The sequence below is a fragment of the Diceros bicornis genome, unplaced genomic scaffold, assembly GCF_020826845.1.
Source record: "Diceros bicornis minor isolate mBicDic1 unplaced genomic scaffold, mDicBic1.mat.cur scaffold_565_ctg1, whole genome shotgun sequence".
NCBI lineage: Eukaryota > Metazoa > Chordata > Mammalia > Perissodactyla > Rhinocerotidae > Diceros > Diceros bicornis.
Genome location: NW_026691435.1, coordinates 22,359 through 46,594, shown reverse-complemented (window position 1 = coordinate 46,594; position 24,236 = coordinate 22,359). Strand labels below are relative to the sequence as shown.

At 54.4% G+C, this 24,236-nt stretch overlaps 1 long non-coding RNA gene across 2 annotated transcripts in view; it reads right to left on the bottom strand.

Annotated features, from left to right (window-relative positions):
- Window positions 1-12,892: 12,892 nt before the first annotated feature.
- The window catches only part of LOC131403209 (uncharacterized), a 33,691-nt gene continuing 22,347 nt past the window's right edge, over window positions 12,893-24,236 (bottom strand). For both annotated transcript variants that reach the window (XR_009219293.1, XR_009219292.1), the window contains exon 3: window positions 12,893-12,954. This is a non-coding gene — a long non-coding RNA (uncharacterized LOC131403209). The remainder of the gene's footprint in view (window positions 12,955-24,236) is intronic.

The following is a 24,236-nucleotide window of genomic DNA, read 5'->3' as shown; positions in this document are numbered from 1 at the left end:
GACCGCGAAGGAGCCGTCTGCGGTGTCCAGCAGGCGAAGGTAGAGGATCTCCAGCCCAGCGAAGGGGCTCCCCTGCATCCACTGGCCTCAGGAACGCTCCGATGGAGGTCCAGCTGGCTGGAGGCAGCCAGGCGGCTTGGGAGGCCTGCGTGGAGGGGGAGAGAACAGGCCCGCTCTAAGACCCAGGCCCACCGCCGGGGAAGGGACCAGCAGGGCTTGGCTCTCGGCCTCCGGGCAGCTTTGGCAAAGCTCCTCGTGACGTGCTGGATCTCACGACCGCTTCTACGGACGCGAGCGCTTTTAGCATCTCGGCCATCTCTCCTTCTTCTTTCGACCGTTTGGCTCTCTCTGCCTTCAGTTCTCGAACCAGGCCAGTTAATTCCTCCATCAGCACTGAGTTGGTCCTCGTCACCTTTCGGTAAGCGTCTGTGAGGCCGGGTATATTTAGCGACTCTCTCTCTAGCCTGGCGTTCTCTGAAGACGAGTCGATCCCCATATACTCCTCTTGAGCAGCGCTGAGCTTGTCAATGAGCTGGCATTTCTCCTCAATCGCTGCAGCCACTGCTTCTGCCAGCCGCTTTTCACGTCTCACGTAACGTCGACTTCTAACAGACTGAACAAGTCTGAAGAGAAATAAGAGACCCACCAGTAAACCGACGACAGGTGGGCGCATCACTGTCTCCCACTGGAGGCTGTGGCAAGTGAGGCGTGGACTCAGGCCATCGGGCAGCAGCGCCACCACCACCTCGCCCAGCTTGCCGAGGATCGGCCCAAAGCCCAGCTCCACAGAGGACGGCAGCCCCTCCATGGCACTGACCCACCACAGGGCTCTGCCCAGTCACCGTGGCAACACCAGCCACAACAAATGTCGGCTCCCGACATTCCGCCTGGAACCCGACCGGCAACTGACAGTCTGGAAAGGTCACTTACATGGTGGGGCTGGGGGGAGATCTGTAAATAAACTATGCGTAGCTCCATGACGGTTCAGTGTTCCTTCTGATTTCCCTCTTTCTTTTCGCTTTTTAGTCAAATCAAATGAAAATAGAGTGAAACGTGTCAACATTAGCTGCGTGACTTGACCAATCTTCGACACTTCACGAACCCCTAGAGCGTCCAAACCCCCTCCCCTATATGAATCATTCCCATGACTACAGAAAACAGCCCTCTGCAACGTTTCAATTGAGACCCAACCACCCTCGACATGCGCAGCCTCTGTTTTCATTTCTGTTGACATCCTTCAGTTGGGTCGTGGCAGAACTTCATGAAAAGGAAGTAAATCACGGCCTACAGTTCGATGTCTGTCTGTTTTGCTCAAAGCAATGTTTTTTGAGATCTATATATTTTTCTTTGAATAAGCAGTACGCCCTCCTTTGAAGGCTGAGTATTTTGACCTCATGGAAATATATCCCAAAATGTCCAGCCCTTCACATAATAATGTACTTCTGCGTTAGTTCAAGCGTGGTATGTTATGAACAGAGATGCTGTGAAAATTCACGTATACGTCTGCCTTATAAGCACGTAGTTTCATTTACCTTGGGGGAAGAATACCCGGGAGTAGAAATGCTGGGTAGATACACGCTAAATGCCCTTTTATTTTGAAACCGTTTTCTTGAGGCACAATTTAGTGTCATCAATTCACACACCGAAATACGCAATTCACTGATTTTTCTCTGTACAAGTGCAGAGTTGTGTAACTATCACAGTGCCGTTGTAGGAAAAGTCCATCACTCACCCTTGACTCTCTTGGCTGCATTCGACACAGTCGGTCCCTTCTCCTTGAAATGCTTCCATCACTTCGTTGCCGGTTCGGTCCATTCTACTCTTTCGAGGATTGTCTTGTCGTCGGCTGGCGTGTTTCTCTGACCTCAGTAGCCTTTCCTTCTCTGTCTCCATCGCTGACGTCTGTGTTTCTCCCAAACCTCTCAGCATCAGTGTTGACCCAGGACGTAGATCCTGGACCGCTTTTGAGCCCTTGCTGACCTTAGCCAGTCTCCGGACTTCAATGACATCTGTGCTGTCGTGACTTCCACGTTTATTTATCCTTTCCACACCTTGCCACACAGTCCGGACTCACACCCACCCAGCTGCCTCCGTGACATCCCCACGTGGACATCGAACGAGCCCACACCATACTCCAATTCTCCCCTGAACCCGCTCTCCCTCTTTTCCACGTGGGCAACTCCACCCCGACGGGGGTTCAGGCCCCAGCTTTGTGGTCTTTCTTGACCTCTCCCCTCTCTCCTCTTCACCTCCACCCCATCGGCAAAGCCTTCATTCCCAGCATCAGAGTAATGCCCTCATCCGGCCATTCCTTGCCTCCCGCTACCCTACCTGTTCAGAGTCGCCTTCACCTTTTGACAACATGAGCGTGGCTGCTCCTAACCAAGCTCCTTCTCCTGCCCTCAGCCGTGCAGTCGGTTCTCCACCCAGCTCCAGAGGATCCAGTCAGGTCCGTCCTCAGCTCACGCCCCCAGCAGCTTTCCACTCATCAGAGTGCAAGTCAAACACACCCATGCCCCAGGAGCCCTACGGGATCTGACCCCCGGTTACCTCCCCGGTCGAACTGCACAGCTGGGCCCTCACGCGCTCTGCCCCAGCCTCGCAGGCCTCCTTCCTGCTCCACGAGTGCGCCAAGATGCTCCTGCCCCAGGGCTTGACGTTTCCTCCTCTCTCTGCCTTGAATCCCTGTCCTGTGAGACCCACGTGCTGGTCTCCCTCCTTCCCTTCAGGTCTCTGCTCAAGCGTCTCCCTGTCAGTGTCACCGCTTAGTCTCCAATACCTATCACAGGACCTATCCAGTCCCTATCATGACACGTGCAGTGTGAAGGCAGAGAAAAGCATGACTGAGTTACGTGAGCACCAAAAGTCTACTTTAGTGGATTGTACTAAGCCTGCGACTTTTTCCAGATCTGCATGTGGACATACACGTCATCGTAGTGCAGTCCCTCCTTAGTCTTCAGATTTCCAATTAATTTCTTCAAGGTCGTCTCGGGAAATATTCCTCGGCTTGAGAAGACGTAACAGTAAAGAGCAGAAGAGCAGCTAAAGATATATACGAGTACTTAAATGTATCTCCCAGTCATGCAACCTCTCGTAACGGATGCTGTGGGAGGGGAGCCCATGAGAAGGGTAATCGCCTGACCTCGTGCGTCTGCCCTGTGGTTGTGAGGAATGGTGTGTGTCCACGGATGTGCGTGTGACCTGTGCGGGGAGTCACGGTTCTGGAAGGCTTATCAGTATCTGCTTCTGCTCCCTCCAGGCCCAGCCTCACGGGGAGCTCACAGTCAAGTTCAGTCCTTGGGAATTTTCTGGAAGCCTCTTTCTTTCCCCGGCACAGAACTGGGGGATAAGAGCCCCATGGCTCTTCCTCATGCTCAAGGCAGAGCCGGGGATGTGGGGTCCACTCCAGCACATTCCCCTGCACCCACGAAACTCCGATCATAAAAGAAGAACCACCGAGATCGAGCCAGCTCCTCCCTTTCCAGGACACTGCAGATCACCTCTCTGGGATTTGGAGCAGGACCCAAGGCTGGCTCTGGTCTCACAGGCCTGTGCTCCTTCCCTTGACTCGGCTGTACACTCCCAGCCACGCATTTGTTCCGAGGCTGTGGCATCTCTCCGTAGCGTTGGCTCTCCCTGGCTGTCACAGGAAGGGAGCTCAGCCAGGACTTGCCTCTCCCTTTGTCGTCGGAGGCAAACCACAGGACATGTCCACTGTGGGTCGCATGAATTCCCCTTCCCTGCGTATCCCCTTGGAAGAACAGGCAGAAATTCTCAGATCCACATTCCCCATAGAGGACGCCTGGAAGCTGAGCTCCCTGCATCATGTCGCCGGGTCGGAAATTCCTTCACAGAAGGGAACAGCTTGACGGTGGCCTCCCAGGGCCATTGGCCCTCCTGGCCAAAGTCTCCCCAGAGCAGAAGGGGGGGTAGAGTCCACGGAAAGTTCTGCCCATACAAGGTGGTAGCAGTATTGTGTATGTGAAAATAAATCTGCAGATTTTAGGTTTCGTCTGGAGTGCAAAGAAAACAGACGATCACGGGATCAGATGTGAAAAGTCGTTTAGCCGACTGGTTTGCGAACAGCGGCACCAAGCGTTCTCGCGGATGGGGACAGCGGGGACGCAGCAACAAACTGGGGAGAGTGGGGCGGTGGCGGTTCTTCGCTGCTTACAGCCCACAAAACCCTCCACTCCCCGGGGGACGGTAGGATCAAGAGTGCCGTGAACACCCAGGGGACTGGATCTGGCTCTACCTTCCTGACCAGGGATCCCAGGCCTGAAGAGACAGCCCGAGGCAGAACAGAGCCTCATCACAGGTTGTGGAAGACTTAATCACCGTGCTAATGAATGGGCTTGAAAATGATTCTCAACTCTCTTCTATACTAACGGTGAACACCTCGAATTTAAAGTTACAAACACATCATTGATATCAGCATCAAAAATGACACACACAGGTGTAAATCTAAACACTTACGCACAAGATCGATGTGAGGAGGTCTACAACACGCTGACAGAAGAAATCACAGAAGACCAACAGCAATGCAGACTTCCTCCATGTTTCTTCATAGGTTGACTCGGTATTGTTCAGCAGATGTCAGCTCTTCCCAACAGGATCTACAGAGTCAAGACAATCCTAGTGAAGATCCCAGCGGCAGACTCAACACGCCTCCCCAGTATTGAAGCAGAACATAGTGAGAGGAAGGTACGGTACTACCATCTTCGGGACTGCCTCTAAAGCTACACTACTCGATAAAGGGTGTGTGGTGGTGGTGGTGGGCCTCCTGGAAACAGTCAGTGAGGAGGGGGCACGTGATGGGGTACTTAGGAGGCGGGGAGGGCGGGGGGGGCGGTGGCGGGGGGGCGGGGGGGGGCGGCAGGGGGCGGCTTGTCCAGAGGGAGTGGCACCTGGACGAGGCCTTGAAGGACAGGGAGGACTTGAAGGTTGGAGGCAGGTGGGAAGAGAGGCCCCTGCAGCCTGAGGGAGGCGACAGCAGGAAGCACGGCACGGAGGAGGGGAGGGCACTGCTGTGTGAGTGTGGGGTGACAGAGCACCAGGAGCTGGCACTGCGGGCAGCCAGGCCCTTCCCTTCCTCCTGTAAATCTGACCTGTGAGCCGCCAACGCCGCAGTCCCCGTTCCAGACAGTGGACATTCAGTCCAGCGCAGGACCGCAGCCTGCCTCCCGGGGCTGGACTTCTAGGTGGGGACAACAGGGGGGGCCCCATCCTGAGGGACCATCTGGGCACACATTTAATAAGAGGTGCCCACGGAAGTGGGGTGCACCGTGGCATGGCACAGGAGCCGCACTGAGCGGGGGCCCTTTGGGGGGGTTCCCCTAGAGCTGCGGGTGGTCAGGAGGGCCCAAGTGGAGAAGGAGTCGCTCGTCCCCGTCCACCCCTGCCCACCTCTGGGCTCTGAGCACGTTCGCAACACCATGGTCAAGGGCTCCACGCGTGGCGTGAACTGTTTCTTTGCAGACTCATTTGCCAAGCGCGGCCTTCGACGGGATTCGCTGGTGACGGGATGTTTGCTTCGCCACCTCCCACCTTCCCAGCCAAACCAGGGATCGGGGTGGCAGCGGGGTTCCCGGAAGTTCACAAAAGTGGAAACACGCCGCTCCTCTCTCAAAGGCAAGACGGAGGTGAGAAGAACCCCCTCCTCCCTCGGTCACTGACACCTAGGGAGCTTTCGAGGTTAGCGCCTTCAAAGATCTGTTCTCTTCACCAGGTACAGTTCTATACCCGTTTGGAATGTAAAACTTATATGCGTCTTCAGGAAGGGGAAAAAGTCACCGAAATGTCACCTCGAGAGGCCCATTTCAAGCCACTGTGGCAAGTATTCTTCCGCACGTTAGGAAGTGAGCTCTTCCCTGAGCAGCCCTGGTTCTGAGGAGGAGCCTCACGACGCATCCACAAATGGCAACGTGTGAGGCCCTCGAGCCCGGAGCGACGTCTGGGCCTCTCGGCCCTTCCTCCTGGCTCTAAAAGGCAACCCCGCTTCCAGAGCTAGGAGCTGCCCTAAAACCTGAGAACTGGCATCACCCCCGGGCCCTCCCTGCCAAAAACAAAGAAAGAAATGGGGACAGGAGAAGTATCAAGAGGAAAGAAAAGAGGCCAGCTTCATCTCTGTCCCCTAGAAATGCCACCATAAAACCCACGCCAGCTACAGACACCATCTTTTAGGGCCTCCCAGCCCCCTCGACCCGCCCCCACCACCCCCAACCCCACAAATGGATTCAGGCTCAGTGGACCTTCAAGACAGCTGCTTGAGGCTTCCTGTGCTCCCCTGGTCACCTGGCTCCCATGGGACACCTGGCTTCTGTTCTCTACTGTTTTCATCTGTGAGGCCTCCAAGCCCAGGACACCAGAGGCAGGCCTGGGCTGATTACTGACCCTTCCACTCCAGAGAAAGGAAGAGGTAAATATTCACTTCACTTCTCTGGGCCTCAGCTTCTGCATCTGTAAGATGGGCTCTCGCCGCAAACAGGCCCATGGAGTCTACCCTGTGGCATCTTCTCGGCCCTTGGACATCGTCTCTGCTACGGGAACTTCCCTCCCCGATGCCCCTGCGTACTTCTATCTGCAGCCGTGAACGCTCCTCTGAGCGCAGACACCTGTCTCCTCCGAACAGTTGGTATTTCTACTCTGCTGGCTGAGGGGCCCTGAAACCTAACTCTCACAGAGGCCCACTCTGATTTCCCGTCCAAAGGCACTCCTCTGCCATTCCCCCCATCTCGCTGAAGGACACCACCCCTCACCTGGGGCTCCCGTCCCCATGCCGACTCCTCTCTTTTCTCACACCCACAGGCATCAGCACGTCTCACGGTCTCTGCCTGCAGGACAGGTCCCGGATCCCACCCCACCTCTCCGTCTCCACCTCCACCGCTGCCCGGGGGCAGCCTTCACCATCCTCAGCCTCGAGTCCCTGCCATGCTCTCCCACAGGTTTCCCTCTGTTCTCCTCTTCCCCATGGCAGCTTCTGTCCTTTGAAAGGGAAACCAAACTCTTTACGGTGGATTCGACTCCCTCCACCTTCTGACCCCTGATGGCCTTGACCCCCTTCTCTCTGGCTTCACTCACTGCACTCGGGCCACTCTGGCTCCTGGTCGCTTCTCACACTCACCGTGCTCATGCCGCCTTCAGAGCCATGGCCCGTTCTGCACCCCCTGCCTACAGAGCTCTCCTCCAGGGCTCCTCAGTGCTCAGGTGACCACTCCCACCGAGAGTGTGTGTCTAGGCAAGTGTGCCCCCCATTCCCACACCCATCACCCCTTACCCTGCCTTGTTTATTCTTCTCCAGAACATTCGTTATCACCTAATATGCCATGTCTTCTACTCAATTTGATTCTTTAGCACCTGCCTGTCCTTCCTAAAATGTCAGCAACACAAGGGCAGGCTCTCGCATTCGAGTCTTCATTGCTCTGTTTCCAAGGCAAGCGCAGGTTTTTGGTTTGTTGCTTTCTCTCGACTTGAGAGGAGAAATCCTTTCTGTGCTGCTGATGCTGTCTCTGCCATTTGTCTCATGTGACCCCTCCTATTTGCTCCAACTGCCACTTGCTGCTTTCCTGCCACTAGAGTCATCCGCAGCTGGTGCTCGTTGCCTAACTGGGGGACATTATCTGTGAGTGAAACTAGGAATGATCGAGACCCTCACTTCGTCACATGGGAGAGAAACCCCTGAGACTTCCCTCAGCTTTCCAGTGTGGAGCGTTAGCTGGTGAGTAGAGGGGGCCGAGGGCAGCAACGAGGAGGTTCCCCCCACATGTCAAAGGTGATTTCCTCTTCATCAGTAAACTCTCCCTCGGCCTTCGTGTAGTGCAAGGACAAACCTCCACGTAGTTTATCATTTGTTTCTTGAAAATTGTTTAGCCGTTGCCACATTAGAATCAAGTCACAAAATAAGGCAAACCTCTCTCTAACCAGGCAATGTAACTTGATCCCCAAAGAGATCGATCAGCTTTTTCTTTTTCTAACCACTACATACTTAGTCCAAGAAAGCTCCTTCGACCTGTGAGTCGCGACTCTTGGGAATACTACTCTGAAACAAGACTGCTGTCGATTGCTAAAAGTCTTGACTGCTACATGGCGCACATTTACAACTTTCAATGCAACACTGAGACAGACACCGTTAATAATTCACTGAAGTTTAATATATACATAATATTTACACAATACCGTCTAGAGAAAGGTAGTTTGATGAAGGTTCAATTTAAGGAAAAGATCAGTCTCTTCTTCACTACTAACGAGGGATAATCCAAACAGTCCGTGAAGTGAAACAAAGTCCCACTTTTCTCGGTGTGCTCTAGGAATTCCAAAAGTCTGTCGATTTGGAGGAACTGACCGCGAAGGAGCCGTCTGCGGTGTCCAGCAGGCGAAGGTAGAGGATCTCCAGCCCAGCGAAGGGGCTCCCCTGCATCCACTGGCCTCAGGAACGCTCCGATGGAGGTCCAGCTGGCTGGAGGCAGCCAGGCGGCTTGGGAGGCCTGCGTGGAGGGGGAGAGAACAGGCCCGCTCTAAGACCCAGGCCCACCGCCGGGGAAGGGACCAGCAGGGCTTGGCTCTCGGCCTCCGGGCAGCTTTGGCAAAGCTCCTCGTGACGTGCTGGATCTCACGACCGCTTCTACGGACGCGAGCGCTTTTAGCATCTCGGCCATCTCTCCTTCTTCTTTCGACCGTTTGGCTCTCTCTGCCTTCAGTTCTCGAACCAGGCCAGTTAATTCCTCCATCAGCACTGAGTTGGTCCTCGTCACCTTTCGGTAAGCGTCTGTGAGGCCGGGTATATTTAGCGACTCTCTCTCTAGCCTGGCGTTCTCTGAAGACGAGTCGATCCCCATATACTCCTCTTGAGCAGCGCTGAGCTTGTCAATGAGCTGGCATTTCTCCTCAATCGCTGCAGCCACTGCTTCTGCCAGCCGCTTTTCACGTCTCACGTAACGTCGACTTCTAACAGACTGAACAAGTCTGAAGAGAAATAAGAGACCCACCAGTAAACCGACGACAGGTGGGCGCATCACTGTCTCCCACTGGAGGCTGTGGCAAGTGAGGCGTGGACTCAGGCCATCGGGCAGCAGCGCCACCACCACCTCGCCCAGCTTGCCGAGGATCGGCCCAAAGCCCAGCTCCACAGAGGACGGCAGCCCCTCCATGGCACTGACCCACCACAGGGCTCTGCCCAGTCACCGTGGCAACACCAGCCACAACAAATGTCGGCTCCCGACATTCCGCCTGGAACCCGACCGGCAACTGACAGTCTGGAAAGGTCACTTACATGGTGGGGCTGGGGGGAGATCTGTAAATAAACTATGCGTAGCTCCATGACGGTTCAGTGTTCCTTCTGATTTCCCTCTTTCTTTTCGCTTTTTAGTCAAATCAAATGAAAATAGAGTGAAACGTGTCAACATTAGCTGCGTGACTTGACCAATCTTCGACACTTCACGAACCCCTAGAGCGTCCAAACCCCCTCCCCTATATGAATCATTCCCATGACTACAGAAAACAGCCCTCTGCAACGTTTCAATTGAGACCCAACCACCCTCGACATGCGCAGCCTCTGTTTTCATTTCTGTTGACATCCTTCAGTTGGGTCGTGGCAGAACTTCATGAAAAGGAAGTAAATCACGGCCTACAGTTCGATGTCTGTCTGTTTTGCTCAAAGCAATGTTTTTTGAGATCTATATATTTTTCTTTGAATAAGCAGTACGCCCTCCTTTGAAGGCTGAGTATTTTGACCTCATGGAAATATATCCCAAAATGTCCAGCCCTTCACATAATAATGTACTTCTGCGTTAGTTCAAGCGTGGTATGTTATGAACAGAGATGCTGTGAAAATTCACGTATACGTCTGCCTTATAAGCACGTAGTTTCATTTACCTTGGGGGAAGAATACCCGGGAGTAGAAATGCTGGGTAGATACACGCTAAATGCCCTTTTATTTTGAAACCGTTTTCTTGAGGCACAATTCAGTGTCATCAATTCACACACCGAAATACGCAATTCACTGATTTTTCTCTGTACAAGTGCAGAGTTGTGTAACTATCACAGTGCCGTTGTAGGAAAAGTCCATCACTCACCCTTGACTCTCTTGGCTGCATTCGACACAGTCGGTCCCTTCTCCTTGAAATGCTTCCATCACTTCGTTGCCGGTTCGGTCCATTCTACTCTTTCGAGGATTGTCTTGTCGTCGGCTGGCGTGTTTCTCTGACCTCAGTAGCCTTTCCTTCTCTGTCTCCATCGCTGACGTCTGTGTTTCTCCCAAACCTCTCAGCATCAGTGTTGACCCAGGACGTAGATCCTGGACCGCTTTTGAGCCCTTGCTGACCTTAGCCAGTCTCCGGACTTCAATGACATCTGTGCTGTCGTGACTTCCACGTTTATTTATCCTTTCCACACCTTGCCACACAGTCCGGACTCACACCCACCCAGCTGCCTCCGTGACATCCCCACGTGGACATCGAACGAGCCCACACCATACTCCAATTCTCCCCTGAACCCGCTCTCCCTCTTTTCCACGTGGGCAACTCCACCCCGACGGGGGTTCAGGCCCCAGCTTTGTGGTCTTTCTTGACCTCTCCCCTCTCTCCTCTTCACCTCCACCCCATCGGCAAAGCCTTCATTCCCAGCATCAGAGTAATGCCCTCATCCGGCCATTCCTTGCCTCCCGCTACCCTACCTGTTCAGAGTCGCCTTCACCTTTTGACAACATGAGCGTGGCTGCTCCTAACCAAGCTCCTTCTCCTGCCCTCAGCCGTGCAGTCGGTTCTCCACCCAGCTCCAGAGGATCCAGTCAGGTCCGTCCTCAGCTCACGCCCCCAGCAGCTTTCCACTCATCAGAGTGCAAGTCAAACACACCCATGCCCCAGGAGCCCTACGGGATCTGACCCCCGCTTACCTCCCCGGTCGAACTGCACAGCTGGGCCCTCACGCGCTCTGCCCCAGCCTCGCAGGCCTCCTTCCTGCTCCACGAGTGCGCCAAGATGCTCCTGCCCCAGGGCTTGACGTTTCCTCCTCTCTCTGCCTTGAATCCCTGTCCTGTGAGACCCACGTGCTGGTCTCCCTCCTTCCCTTCAGGTCTCTGCTCAAGCGTCTCCCTGTCAGTGTCACCGCTTAGTCTCCAATACCTATCACAGGACCTATCCAGTCCCTATCATGACACGTGCAGTGTGAAGGCAGAGAAAAGCATGACTGAGTTACGTGAGCACCAAAAGTCTACTTTAGTGGATTGTACTAAGCCTGCGACTTTTTCCAGATCTGCATGTGGACATACACGTCATCGTAGTGCAGTCCCTCCTTAGTCTTCAGATTTCCAATTAATTTCTTCAAGGTCGTCTCGGGAAATATTCCTCGGCTTGAGAAGACGTAACAGTAAAGAGCAGAAGAGCAGCTAAAGATATATACGAGTACTTAAATGTATCTCCCAGTCATGCAACCTCTCGTAACGGATGCTGTGGGAGGGGAGCCCATGAGAAGGGTAATCGCCTGACCTCGTGCGTCTGCCCTGTGGTTGTGAGGAATGGTGTGTGTCCACGGATGTGCGTGTGACCTGTGCGGGGAGTCACGGTTCTGGAAGGCTTATCAGTATCTGCTTCTGCTCCCTCCAGGCCCAGCCTCACGGGGAGCTCACAGTCAAGTTCAGTCCTTGGGAATTTTCTGGAAGCCTCTTTCTTTCCCCGGCACAGAACTGGGGGATAAGAGCCCCATGGCTCTTCCTCATGCTCAAGGCAGAGCCGGGGATGTGGGGTCCACTCCAGCACATTCCCCTGCACCCACGAAACTCCGATCATAAAAGAAGAACCACCGAGATCGAGCCAGCTCCTCCCTTTCCAGGACACTGCAGATCACCTCTCTGGGATTTGGAGCAGGACCCAAGGCTGGCTCTGGTCTCACAGGCCTGTGCTCCTTCCCTTGACTCGGCTGTACACTCCCAGCCACGCATTTGTTCCGAGGCTGTGGCATCTCTCCGTAGCGTTGGCTCTCCCTGGCTGTCACAGGAAGGGAGCTCAGCCAGGACTTGCCTCTCCCTTTGTCGTCGGAGGCAAACCACAGGACATGTCCACTGTGGGTCGCATGAATTCCCCTTCCCTGCGTATCCCCTTGGAAGAACAGGCAGAAATTCTCAGATCCACATTCCCCATAGAGGACGCCTGGAGGCTGAGCTCCCTGCATCATGTCGCCGGGTCGGAAATTCCTTCACAGAAGGGAACAGCTTGACGGTGGCCTCCCAGGGCCATTGGCCCTCCTGGCCAAAGTCTCCCCAGAGCAGAAGGGGGGGTAGAGTCCACGGAAAGTTCTGCCCATACAAGGTGGTAGCAGTATTGTGTATGTGAAAATAAATCTGCAGATTTTAGGTTTCGTCTGGAGTGCAAAGAAAACAGACGATCACGGGATCAGATGTGAAAAGTCGTTTAGCCGACTGGTTTGCGAACAGCGGCACCAAGCGTTCTCGCGGATGGGGACAGCGGGGACGCAGCAACAAACTGGGGAGAGTGGGGCGGTGGCGGTTCTTCGCTGCTTACAGCCCACAAAACCCTCCACTCCCCGGGGGACGGTAGGATCAAGAGTGCCGTGAACACCCAGGGGACTGGATCTGGCTCTACCTTCCTGACCAGGGATCCCAGGCCTGAAGAGACAGCCCGAGGCAGAACAGAGCCTCATCACAGGTTGTGGAAGACTTAATCACCGTGCTAATGAATGGGCTTGAAAATGATTCTCAACTCTCTTCTATACTAACGGTGAACACCTCGAATTTAAAGTTACAAACACATCATTGATATCAGCATCAAAAATGACACACACAGGTGTAAATCTAAACACTTACGCACAAGATCGATGTGAGGAGGTCTACAACACGCTGACAGAAGAAATCACAGAAGACCAACAGCAATGCAGACTTCCTCCATGTTTCTTCATAGGTTGACTCGGTATTGTTCAGCAGATGTCAGCTCTTCCCAACAGGATCTACAGAGTCAAGACAATCCTAGTGAAGATCCCAGCGGCAGACTCAACACGCCTCCCCAGTATGGAAGCAGAACATAGTGAGAGGAAGGTACGGTACTACCATCTTCGGGACTGCCTCTAAAGCTACACTACTCGATAAAGGGTGTGTGGTGGTGGTGGTGGGCCTCCTGGAAACAGTCAGTGAGGAGGGGGCACGTGATGGGGTACTTAGGAGGCGGGGAGGGCGGGGGGGCGGTGGCGGGGGCGGGGGGGGGCGGGGGGGGGCGGCAGGGGGCGGCTTGTCCAGAGGGAGTGGCACCTGGACGAGGCCTTGAAGGACAGGGAGGACTTGAAGGTTGGAGGCAGGTGGGAAGAGAGGCCCCTGCAGCCTGAGGGAGGCGACAGCAGGAAGCACGGCACGGAGGAGGGGAGGGCACTGCTGTGTGAGTGTGGGGTGACAGAGCACCAGGAGCTGGCACTGCGGGCAGCCAGGCCCTTCCCTTCCTCCTGTAAATCTGACCTGTGAGCCGCCAACGCCGCAGTCCCCGTTCCAGACAGTGGACATTCAGTCCAGCGCAGGACCGCAGCCTGCCTCCCGGGGCTGGACTTCTAGGTGGGGACAACAGGGGGGGCCCCATCCTGAGGGACCATCTGGGCACACATTTAATAAGAGGTGCCCACGGAAGTGGGGTGCACCGTGGCATGGCACAGGAGCCGCACTGAGCGGGGGCCCTTTGGGGGGGTTCCCCTAGAGCTGCCGGTGGTCAGGAGGGCCCAAGTGGAGAAGGAGTCGCTCGTCCCCGTCCACCCCTGCCCACCTCTGGGCTCTGAGCACGTTCGCGACACCATGGTCAAGGGCTCCACGCGTGGCGTGAACTGTTTCTTTGCAGACTCATTTGCCAAGCGCGGCCTTCGACGGGATTCGCTGGTGACGGGATGTTTGCTTCGCCACCTCCCACCTTCCCAGCCAAACCAGGGATCGGGGTGGCAGCGGGGTTCCCGGAAGTTCACAAAAGTGGAAACACGCCGCTCCTCTCTCAAAGGCAAGACGGAGGTGAGAAGAACCCCCTCCTCCCTCGGTCACTGACACCTAGGGAGCTTTCGAGGTTAGCGCCTTCAAAGATCTGTTCTCTTCACCAGGTACAGTTCTATACCCGTTTGGAATGTAAAACTTATATGCGTCTTCAGGAAGGGGAAAAAGTCACCGAAATGTCACCTCGAGAGGCCCATTTCAAGCCACTGTGGCAAGTATTCTTCCGCACGTTAGGAAGTGAGCTCTTCCCTGAGCAGCCCTGGTTCTGAGGAGGAGCCTCACGACGCATCCACAAATGGCAACGTGTGAGGCCCTCGAGCCCGGAGCGACGTCTGGGCCTCTCGGCCCTTCCTCCTGGCTCTAAAAGGCAACCCCGCTTCCAGAGCTAGGAGCTGCCCTAAAACCTGAGAACTGGCATCACCCCCGGGCCCTCCCTGCCAAAAACAAAGAAAGAAATGGGGACAGGAGAAGTATCAAGAGGAAAGAAAAGAGGCCAGCTTCATCTCTGTCCCCTAGAAATGCCACCATAAAACCCACGCCAGCTACAGACACCATCTTTTAGGGCCTCCCAGCCCCCTCGACCCGCCCCCACCACCCCCAACCCCACAAATGGATTCAGGCTCAGTGGACCTTCAAGACAGCTGCTTGAGGCTTCCTGTGCTCCCCTGGTCACCTGGCTCCCATGGGACACCTGGCTTCTGTTCTCTACTGTTTTCATCTGTGAGGCCTCCAAGCCCAGGACACCAGAGGCAGGCCTGGGCTGATTACTGACCCTTCCACTCCAGAGAAAGGAAGAGGTAAATATTCACTTCACTTCTCTGGGCCTCAGCTTCTGCATCTGTAAGATGGGCTCTCGCCGCAAACAGGCCCATGGAGTCTACCCTGTGGCATCTTCTCGGCCCTTGGACATCGTCTCTGCTACGGGAACTTCCCTCCCCGATGCCCCTGCGTACTTCTATCTGCAGCCGTGAACGCTCCTCTGAGCGCAGACACCTGTCTCCTCCGAACAGTTGGTATTTCTACTCTGCTGGCTGAGGGGCCCTGAAACCTAACTCTCACAGAGGCCCACTCTGATTTCCCGTCCAAAGGCACTCCTCTGCCATTCCCCCCATCTCGCTGAAGGACACCACCCCTCACCTGGGGCTCCCGTCCCCATGCCGACTCCTCTCTTTTCTCACACCCACAGGCATCAGCACGTCTCACGGTCTCTGCCTGCAGGACAGGTCCCGGATCCCACCCCACCTCTCCGTCTCCACCTCCACCGCTGCCCGGGGGCAGCCTTCACCATCCTCAGCCTCGAGTCCCTGCCATGCTCTCCCACAGGTTTCCCTCTGTTCTCCTCTTCCCCATGGCAGCTTCTGTCCTTTGAAAGGGAAACCAAACTCTTTACGGTGGATTCGACTCCCTCCACCTTCTGACCCCTGATGGCCTTGACCCCCTTCTCTCTGGCTTCACTCACTGCACTCGGGCCACTCTGGCTCCTGGTCGCTTCTCACACTCACCGTGCTCATGCCGCCTTCAGAGCCATGGCCCGTTCTGCCCCCCCTGCCTACAGAGCTCTCCTCCAGGGCTCCTCAGTGCTCAGGTGACCACTCCCACCGAGAGTGTGTGTCTAGGCAAGTGTGCCCCCCATTCCCACACCCATCACCCCTTACCCTGCCTTGTTTATTCTTCTCCAGAACATTCGTTATCACCTAATATGCCATGTCTTCTACTCAATTTGATTCTTTAGCACCTGCCTGTCCTTCCTAAAATGTCAGCAACACAAGGGCAGGCTCTCGCATTCGAGTCTTCATTGCTCTGTTTCCAAGGCAAGCGCAGGTTTTTGGTTTGTTGCTTTCTCTCGACTTAAGAGGAGAAATCCTTTCTGTGCTGCTGATGCTGTCTCTGCCATTTGTCTCATGTGACCCCTCCTATTTGCTCCAACTGCCACTTGCTGCTTTCCTGCCACTAGAGTCATCCGCAGCTGGTGCTCGTTGCCTAACTGGGGGACATTATCTGTGAGTGAAACTAGGAATGATCGAGACCCTCACTTCGTCACATGGGAGAGAAACCCCTGAGACTTCCCTCAGCTTTCCAGTGTGGAGCGTTAGCTGGTGAGTAGAGGGGGCCGAGGGCAGCAACGAGGAGGTTCCCCCCACATGTCAAAGGTGATTTCCTCTTCATCAGTAAACTCTCCCTCGGCCTTCGTGTAGTGCAAGGACAAACCTCCACGTAGTTTATCATTTGTTTCTTTAAAATTGTTTAGCCGTTGCCACATTAGAATCAAGTCACAAAATAAGGCAAACCTCTCTCTAACCAGGCAATGTAACTTGATCCCCAAAGAGATCGATCAGCTTTTTCTTTTTCTAACCACTACATACTTAGTCCAAGAAAGCTCCTTCGACCTGTGAGTCGCGACTCTTGGGAATACTACTCTGAAACAAGACTGCTGTCGATTGCTAAAAGTCTTGACTGCTACATGGCGCACATTTACAACTTTCAATGCAACACTGAGACAGACACCGTTAATAATTCACTGAAGTTTAATATATACATAATATTTACACAATACCGTCTAGAGAAAGGTAGTTTGATGAAGGTTCAATTTAAGGAAAAGATCAGTCTCTTCTTCACTACTAACGAGGGATAATCCAAACAGTCCGTGAAGTGAAACAAAGTCCCACTTTTCTCGGTGTGCTCTAGGAATTCCAAAAGTCTGTCGATTTGGAGGAACTGACCGCGAAGGAGCCGTCTGCGGTGTCCAGCAGGCGAAGGTAGAGGATCTCCAGCCCAGCGAAGGGGCTCCCCTGCATCCACTGGCCTCAGGAACGCTCCGATGGAGGTCCAGCTGGCTGGAGGCAGCCAGGCGGCTTGGGAGGCCTGCGTGGAGGGGGAGAGAACAGGCCCGCTCTAAGACCCAGGCCCACCGCCGGGGAAGGGACCAGCAGGGCTTGGCTCTCGGCCTCCGGGCAGCTTTGGCAAAGCTCCTCGTGACGTGCTGGATCTCACGACCGCTTCTACGGACGCGAGCGCTTTTAGCATCTCGGCCATCTCTCCTTCTTCTTTCGACCGTTTGGCTCTCTCTGCCTTCAGTTCTCGAACCAGGCCAGTTAATTCCTCCATCAGCACTGAGTTGGTCCTCGTCACCTTTCGGTAAGCGTCTGTGAGGCCGGGTATATTTAGCGACTCTCTCTCTAGCCTGGCGTTCTCTGAAGACGAGTCGATCCCCATATACTCCTCTTGAGCAGCGCTGAGCTTGTCAATGAGCTGGCATTTCTCCTCAATCGCTGCAGCCACTGCTTCTGCCAGCCGCTTTTCACGTCTCACGTAACGTCGACTTCTAACAGACTGAACAAGTCTGAAGAGAAATAAGAGACCCACCAGTAAACCGACGACAGGTGGGCGCATCACTGTCTCCCACTGGAGGCTGTGGCAAGTGAGGCGTGGACTCAGGCCATCGGGCAGCAGCGCCACCACCACCTCGCCCAGCTTGCCGAGGATCGGCCCAAAGCCCAGCTCCACAGAGGACGGCAGCCCCTCCATGGCACTGACCCACCACAGGGCTCTGCCCAGTCACCGTGGCAACACCAGCCACAACAAATGTCGGCTCCCGACATTCCGCCTGGAACCCGACCGGCAACTGACAGTCTGGAAAGGTCACTTACATGGTGGGGCTGGGGGGAGATCTGTAAATAAACTATGCGTAGCTCCATGACGGTTCAGTGTTCCTTCTGATTTCCCTCTTTCTTTTCGCTTTTTAGTCAAATCAAATGAAAATAGAGCGAAACGTGTCAACATTAGCTGCGTGACTTGACCAATCTTCGACACTTCACGAACCCCTAGAGCGTCCAAACCCCCTCCCCTATATGAATCATTCCCATGACTACAGAAAACAGCCCTCTGCAACGTTTCAATTGAGACCCAACCACCCTCGACATGCGCAGCCTCTGTTTTCATTTCTGTTGACATCCTTCAGTTGGGTCGTGGCAGAACTTCATGAAAAGGAAGTAAATCACGGCCTACAGTTCGATGTCTGTCTGTTTTGCTCAAAGCAATGTTTTTTGAGATCTATATATTTTTATTTGAATAAGCAGTACGCCCTCCTTTGAAGGCTGAGTATTTTGACCTCATGTAAATATATCCCAAAATGTCCAGCCCTTCACATAATAATGTACTTCTGCGTTAGTTCAAGCGTGGTATGTTATGAACAGAGATGCTGTGAAAATTCACGTATACGTCTGCCTTATAAGCACGTAGTTTCATTTACCTTGGGGGAAGAATACCCGGGAGTAGAAATGCTGGGTAGATACACGCTAAATGCCCTTTTATTTTGAAACCGTTTTCTTGAGGCACAATTTAGTGTCATCAATTCACACACCGAAATACGCAATTCACTGATTTTTCTCTGTACAAGTGCAGAGTTGTGTAACTATCACAGTGCCGTTGTAGGAAAAGTCCATCACTCACCCTTGACTCTCTTGGCTGCATTCGACACAGTCGGTCCCTTCTCCTTGAAATGCTTCCATCACTTCGTTGCCGGTTCGGTCCATTCTACTCTTTCGAGGATTGTCTTGTCGTCGGCTGGCGTGTTTCTCTGACCTCAGTAGCCTTTCCTTCTCTGTCTCCATCGCTGACGTCTGTGTTTCTCCCAAACCTCTCAGCATCAGTGTTGACCCAGGACGTAGATGATCCTGGACCGCTTTTGAGCCCTTGCTGACCTTAGCCAGTCTCCGGACTTCAATGACATCTGTGCTGTCGTGACTTCCACGTTTATTTATCCTTTCCACACCTTGCCACACAGTCCGGACTCACACCCACCCAGCTGCCTCCGTGACATCCCCACGTGGACATCGAACGAGCCCACACCATACTCCAATTCTCCCCTGAACCCGCTCTCCCTCTTTTCCACGTGGGCAACTCCACCCCGACGGGGGTTCAGGCCCCAGCTTTGTGGTCTTTCTTGACCTCTCCCCTCTCTCCTCTTCACCTCCACCCCATCGGCAAAGCCTTCATTCCCAGCATCAGAGTAATGCCCTCATCCGGCCATTCCTTGCCTCCCGCTACCCTACCTGTTCAGAGTCGCCTTCACCTTTTGACAACATGAGCGTGGCTGCTCCTAACCAAGCTCCTTCTCCTGCCCTCAGCCGTGCAGTCGGTTCTCCACCCAGCTCCAGAGGATCCAGTCAGGTCCGTCCTCAGCTCACGCCCCCAGCAGCTTTCCACTCATCAGAGTGCAAGTCAAACACACCCATGCCCCAGGAGCCCTACGGGATCTGACCCCCGCTTACCTCCCCGGTCGAACTGCACAGCTGGGCCCTCACGCGCTCTGCCCCAGCCTCGCAGGCCTCCTTCCTGCTCCACGAGTGCGCCAAGATGCTCCTGCCCCAGGGCTTGACGTTTCCTCCTCTCTCTGCCTTGAATCCCTGTCCTGTGAGACCCACGTGCTGGTCTCCCTCCTTCCCTTCAGGTCTCTGCTCAAGCGTCTCCCTGTCAGTGTCACCGCTTAGTCTCCAATACCTATCACAGGACCTATCCAGTCCCTATCATGACACGTGCAGTGTGAAGGCAGAGAAAAGCATGACTGAGTTACGTGAGCACCAAAAGTCTACTTTAGTGGATTGTACTAAGCCTGCGACTTTTTCCAGATCTGCATGTGGACATACACGTCATCGTAGTGCAGTCCCTCCTTAGTCTTCAGATTTCCAATTAATTTCTTCAAGGTCGTCTCGGGAAATATTCCTCGGCTTGAGAAGACGTAACAGTAAAGAGCAGAAGAGCAGCTAAAGATATATACGAGTACTTAAATGTATCTCCCAGTCATGCAACCTCTCGTAACGGATGCTGTGGGAGGGGAGCCCATGAGAAGGGTAATCGCCTGACCTCGTGCGTCTGCCCTGTGGTTGTGAGGAATGGTGTGTGTCCACGGATGTGCGTGTGACCTGTGCGGGGAGTCACGGTTCTGGAAGGCTTATCAGTATCTGCTTCTGCTCCCTCCAGGCCCAGCCTCACGGGGAGCTCACAGTCAAGTTCAGTCCTTGGGAATTTTCTGGAAGCCTCTTTCTTTCCCCGGCACAGAACTGGGGGATAAGAGCCCCATGGCTCTTCCTCATGCTCAAGGCAGAGCCGGGGATGTGGGGTCCACTCCAGCACATTCCCCTGCACCCACGAAACTCCGATCATAAAAGAAGAACCACCGAGATCGAGCCAGCTCCTCCCTTTCCAGGACACTGCAGATCACCTCTCTGGGATTTGGAGCAGGACCCAAGGCTGGCTCTGGTCTCACAGGCCTGTGCTCCTTCCCTTGACTCGGCTGTACACTCCCAGCCACGCATTTGTTCCGAGGCTGTGGCATCTCTCCGTAGCGTTGGCTCTCCCTGGCTGTCACAGGAAGGGAGCTCAGCCAGGACTTGCCTCTCCCTTTGTCGTCGGAGGCAAACCACAGGACATGTCCACTGTGGGTCGCATGAATTCCCCTTCCCTGCGTATCCCCTTGGAAGAACAGGCAGAAATTCTCAGATCCACATTCCCCATAGAGGACGCCTGGAAGCTGAGCTCCCTGCATCATGTCGCCGGGTCGGAAATTCCTTCACAGAAGGGAACAGCTTGACGGTGGCCTCCCAGGGCCATTGGCCCTCCTGGCCAAAGTCTCCCCAGAGCAGAAGGGGGGGTAGAGTCCACGGAAAGTTCTGCCCATACAAGGTGGTAGCAGTATTGTGTATGTGAAAATAAATCTGCAGATTTTAGGTTTCGTCTGGAGTGCAAAGAAAACAGACGATCACGGGATCAGATGTGAAAAGTCGTTTAGCCGACTGGTTTGCGAACAGCGGCACCAAGCGTTCTCGCGGATGGGGACAGCGGGGACGCAGCAACAAACTGGGGAGAGTGGGGCGGTGGCGGTTCTTCGCTGCTTACAGCCCACAAAACCCTCCACTCCCCGGGGGACGGTAGGATCAAGAGTGCCGTGAACACCCAGGGGACTGGATCTGGCTCTACCTTCCTGACCAGGGATCCCAGGCCTGAAGAGACAGCCCGAGGCAGAACAGAGCCTCATCACAGGTTGTGGAAGACTTAATCACCGTGCTAATGAATGGGCTTGAAAATGATTCTCAACTCTCTTCTATACTAACGGTGAACACCTCGAATTTAAAGTTACAAACACATCATTGATATCAGCATCAAAAATGACACACACAGGTGTAAATCTAAACACTTACGCACAAGATCGATGTGAGGAGGTCTACAACACGCTGACAGAAGAAATCACAGAAGACCAACAGCAATGCAGACTTCCTCCATGTTTCTTCGTAGGTTGACTCGGTATTGTTCGGCAGATGTCAGCTCTTCCCAACAGGATCTACAGAGTCAAGACAATCCTAGTGAAGATCCCAGCGGCAGACTCAACACGCCTCCCCAGTATTGAAGCAGAACATAGTGAGAGGAAGGTACGGTACTACCATCTTCGGGACTGCCTCTAAAGCTACACTACTCGATAAAGGGTGTGTGGTGGTGGTGGTGGGCCTCCTGGAAACAGTCAGTGAGGAGGGGGCACGTGATGGGGTACTTAGGAGGCGGGGAGGGCGGGGGGGGCGGTGGCGGTGGCGGGGGGGGGGCGGGGGGGGCGGCAGGGGGCGGCTTGTCCAGAGGGAGTGGCACCTGGACGAGGCCTTGAAGGACAGGGAGGACTTGAAGGTTGGAGGCAGGTGGGAAGAGAGGCCCCTGCAGCCTGAGGGAGGCGACAGCAGGAAGCACGGCACGGAGGAGGGGAGGGCACTGCTGTGTGAGTGTGGGGTGACAGAGCACCAGGAGCTGGCACTGCGGGCAGCCAGGCCCTTCCCTTCCTCCTGTAAATCTGACCTGTGAGCCGCCAACGCCGCAGTCCCCGTTCCAGACAGTGGACATTCAGTCCAGCGCAGGACCGCAGCCTGCCTCCCGGGGCTGGACTTCTAGGTGGGGACAACAGGGGGGGCCCCATCCTGAGGGACCATCTGGGCACACATTTAATAAGAGGTGCCCACGGAAGTGGGGTGCACCGTGGCATGGCACAGGAGCCGCACTGAGCGGGGGCCCTTTGGGGGGGTTCCCCTAGAGCTGCGGGTGGTCAGGAGGGCCCAAGTGGAGAAGGAGTCGCTCGTCCCCGTCCACCCCTGCCCACCTCTGGGCTCTGAGCACGTTCGCGACACCACGGTCAAGGGCTCCACGCGTGGCGTGAACTGTTTCTTTGCAGACTCATTTGCCAAGCGCGGCCTTCGACGGGATTCCCTGGTGACGGGATGTTTGCTTCGCCACCTCCCACCTTCCCAGCCAAACCAGGGATCGGGGTGGCAGCGGGGTTCCCGGAAGTTCACAAAAGTGGAAACACGCCGCTCCTCTCTCAAAGGCAAGACGGAGGTGAGAAGAACCCCCTCCTCCCTCGGTCACTGACACCTAGGGAGCTTTCGAGGTTAGCGCCTTCAAAGATCTGTTCTCTTCACCAGGTACAGTTCTATACCCGTTTGGAATGTAAAAATTATATGCGTCTTCAGGAAGGGGAAAAAGTCACCGAAATGTCACCTCGAGAGGCCCATTTCAAGCCACCGTGGCAAGTATTCTTCCGCACGTTAGGAAGTGAGCTCTTCCTTGAGCAGCCCTGGTTCTGAGGAGGAGCCTCACGACGCATCCACAAATGGCAACGTGTGAGGCCCTGGAGGCCGGAGTGACGTCTCGGCCTCTTTGTCCTGCCTCCTGACTCTGAAAGGAAACCACACTTTCATAGCTATGCAATACATTGAAGTATATCTTATATATCCTAAGATTCACCTATAAGTGTATAATTCAATGATTTTTATAATTCTACAGAATTCTACAATGATCACAATATTTCATTTTTAGTATATTTCCCTCACCTTAAGAGTTATCCCAAAATTTATAGTATTTGTTGCATTTGACACAGTTCGTCCCTCTCTTCTTGAAATACTTCTATCACCTATCTTACAATCCATCACACGGCACTATACCCTTTTCTTTTTGTACTCAATGGCCTTTCCTTCTCTGTCTATATTGCAGGTTTCTATTTTGTCCCTTATTTCTCGGCATTAGTTTTAACTGAAGGCTCAATTCCTAGCCTGATGTCAGCAAAATGGTGGAATAAGCTCTTCCACCATTTATCCCGTTGTGGAAACTTCAATTCGAATAATGATCCACTCATGAAAATATCTTCGCAAGAGCCAAAGATTCCAGGTGAGTGATTAAAGCACCTTGGCGGACCACAGAAACAAGGAAAGATTCATTCAAGAGAGTAGAAAGAACAGTTTTACATTACCCTGCCCACTCCCCCCGAGCCTGAGCAGTCCAGCCTAGGGAACATACTCTCCCTGTTGGGAGAGGAGAATGAAGTGAGCACCCAACTTCACCAGACCCCAGTACCTGGCCCCCCCCAGTGAACCCCAGAGCCAAGCCTGCCCCCACAGCCCCAGGCACCTGTAGACCCAGCCCCTATGTTCAACCCAGCACCAAGATAGACTTTGCATTCCCAGGCTCTGGTCTGGCCCAGTGCCTGGCCCGGCTCTGTAGACCCAGTCTCCAGGCTAGCACTTGCAGCCCCAGGCTCTAGACTGGCACCTGTGGACCCAGGCTCCAGACTTGCTCCTGCAGTCTTATGCTCTGGCACCCCACCCAGTGAAATATGGCCCCTGCAGCCCCAGGTTCCAGTAGAACAAGGCTCCTGGCCTACTCCAGTGGACACAAGGTCCCGGCCTGCCCCAGTAGAACCCAACATCAGGCTGGCCTCATACATCCAGGCTCTATGACTCTCCACATGTACTCTGGCTCCAGGCCCGTCTCTGCACAAAGCTGACCTTAGGAACCCAGGATCCATGGCTGCCCGCTTGGGTCCAGGCTTCAGACCCAATATTACATTCCCACCCATCAGGTCTGCCTCCACGAACCTAGGATCCAGGCCTGTCCGCAATGGACACCGGCACCATGCCACGCACCACAAACTCAGGTCCAGGACCATCCCTGTGAACCCAGGTGTCAGGCACACCCCAGCACCAGGTGAGCTCCTGTGAACTCAGGCTCAAGTTTCACACTAGCACCAGGTTGGCTCCTGGACCCAGAAGCCAGGCTGCCTTCGCAAACCCAGTCACCAGACCCACCCCAGTGGTCCCTGGTGCCTAGTCAGTTCTTGCTAACTCAACACCCAGGTCCACCCAAATAGATCCAGGCCCCAGACCAACCACTATGGACTTAGGTGCCACACCTGCTCCAGTGGACCCAGGTTCCAGACCTGCTTTTGTGAACCCAGGTACCA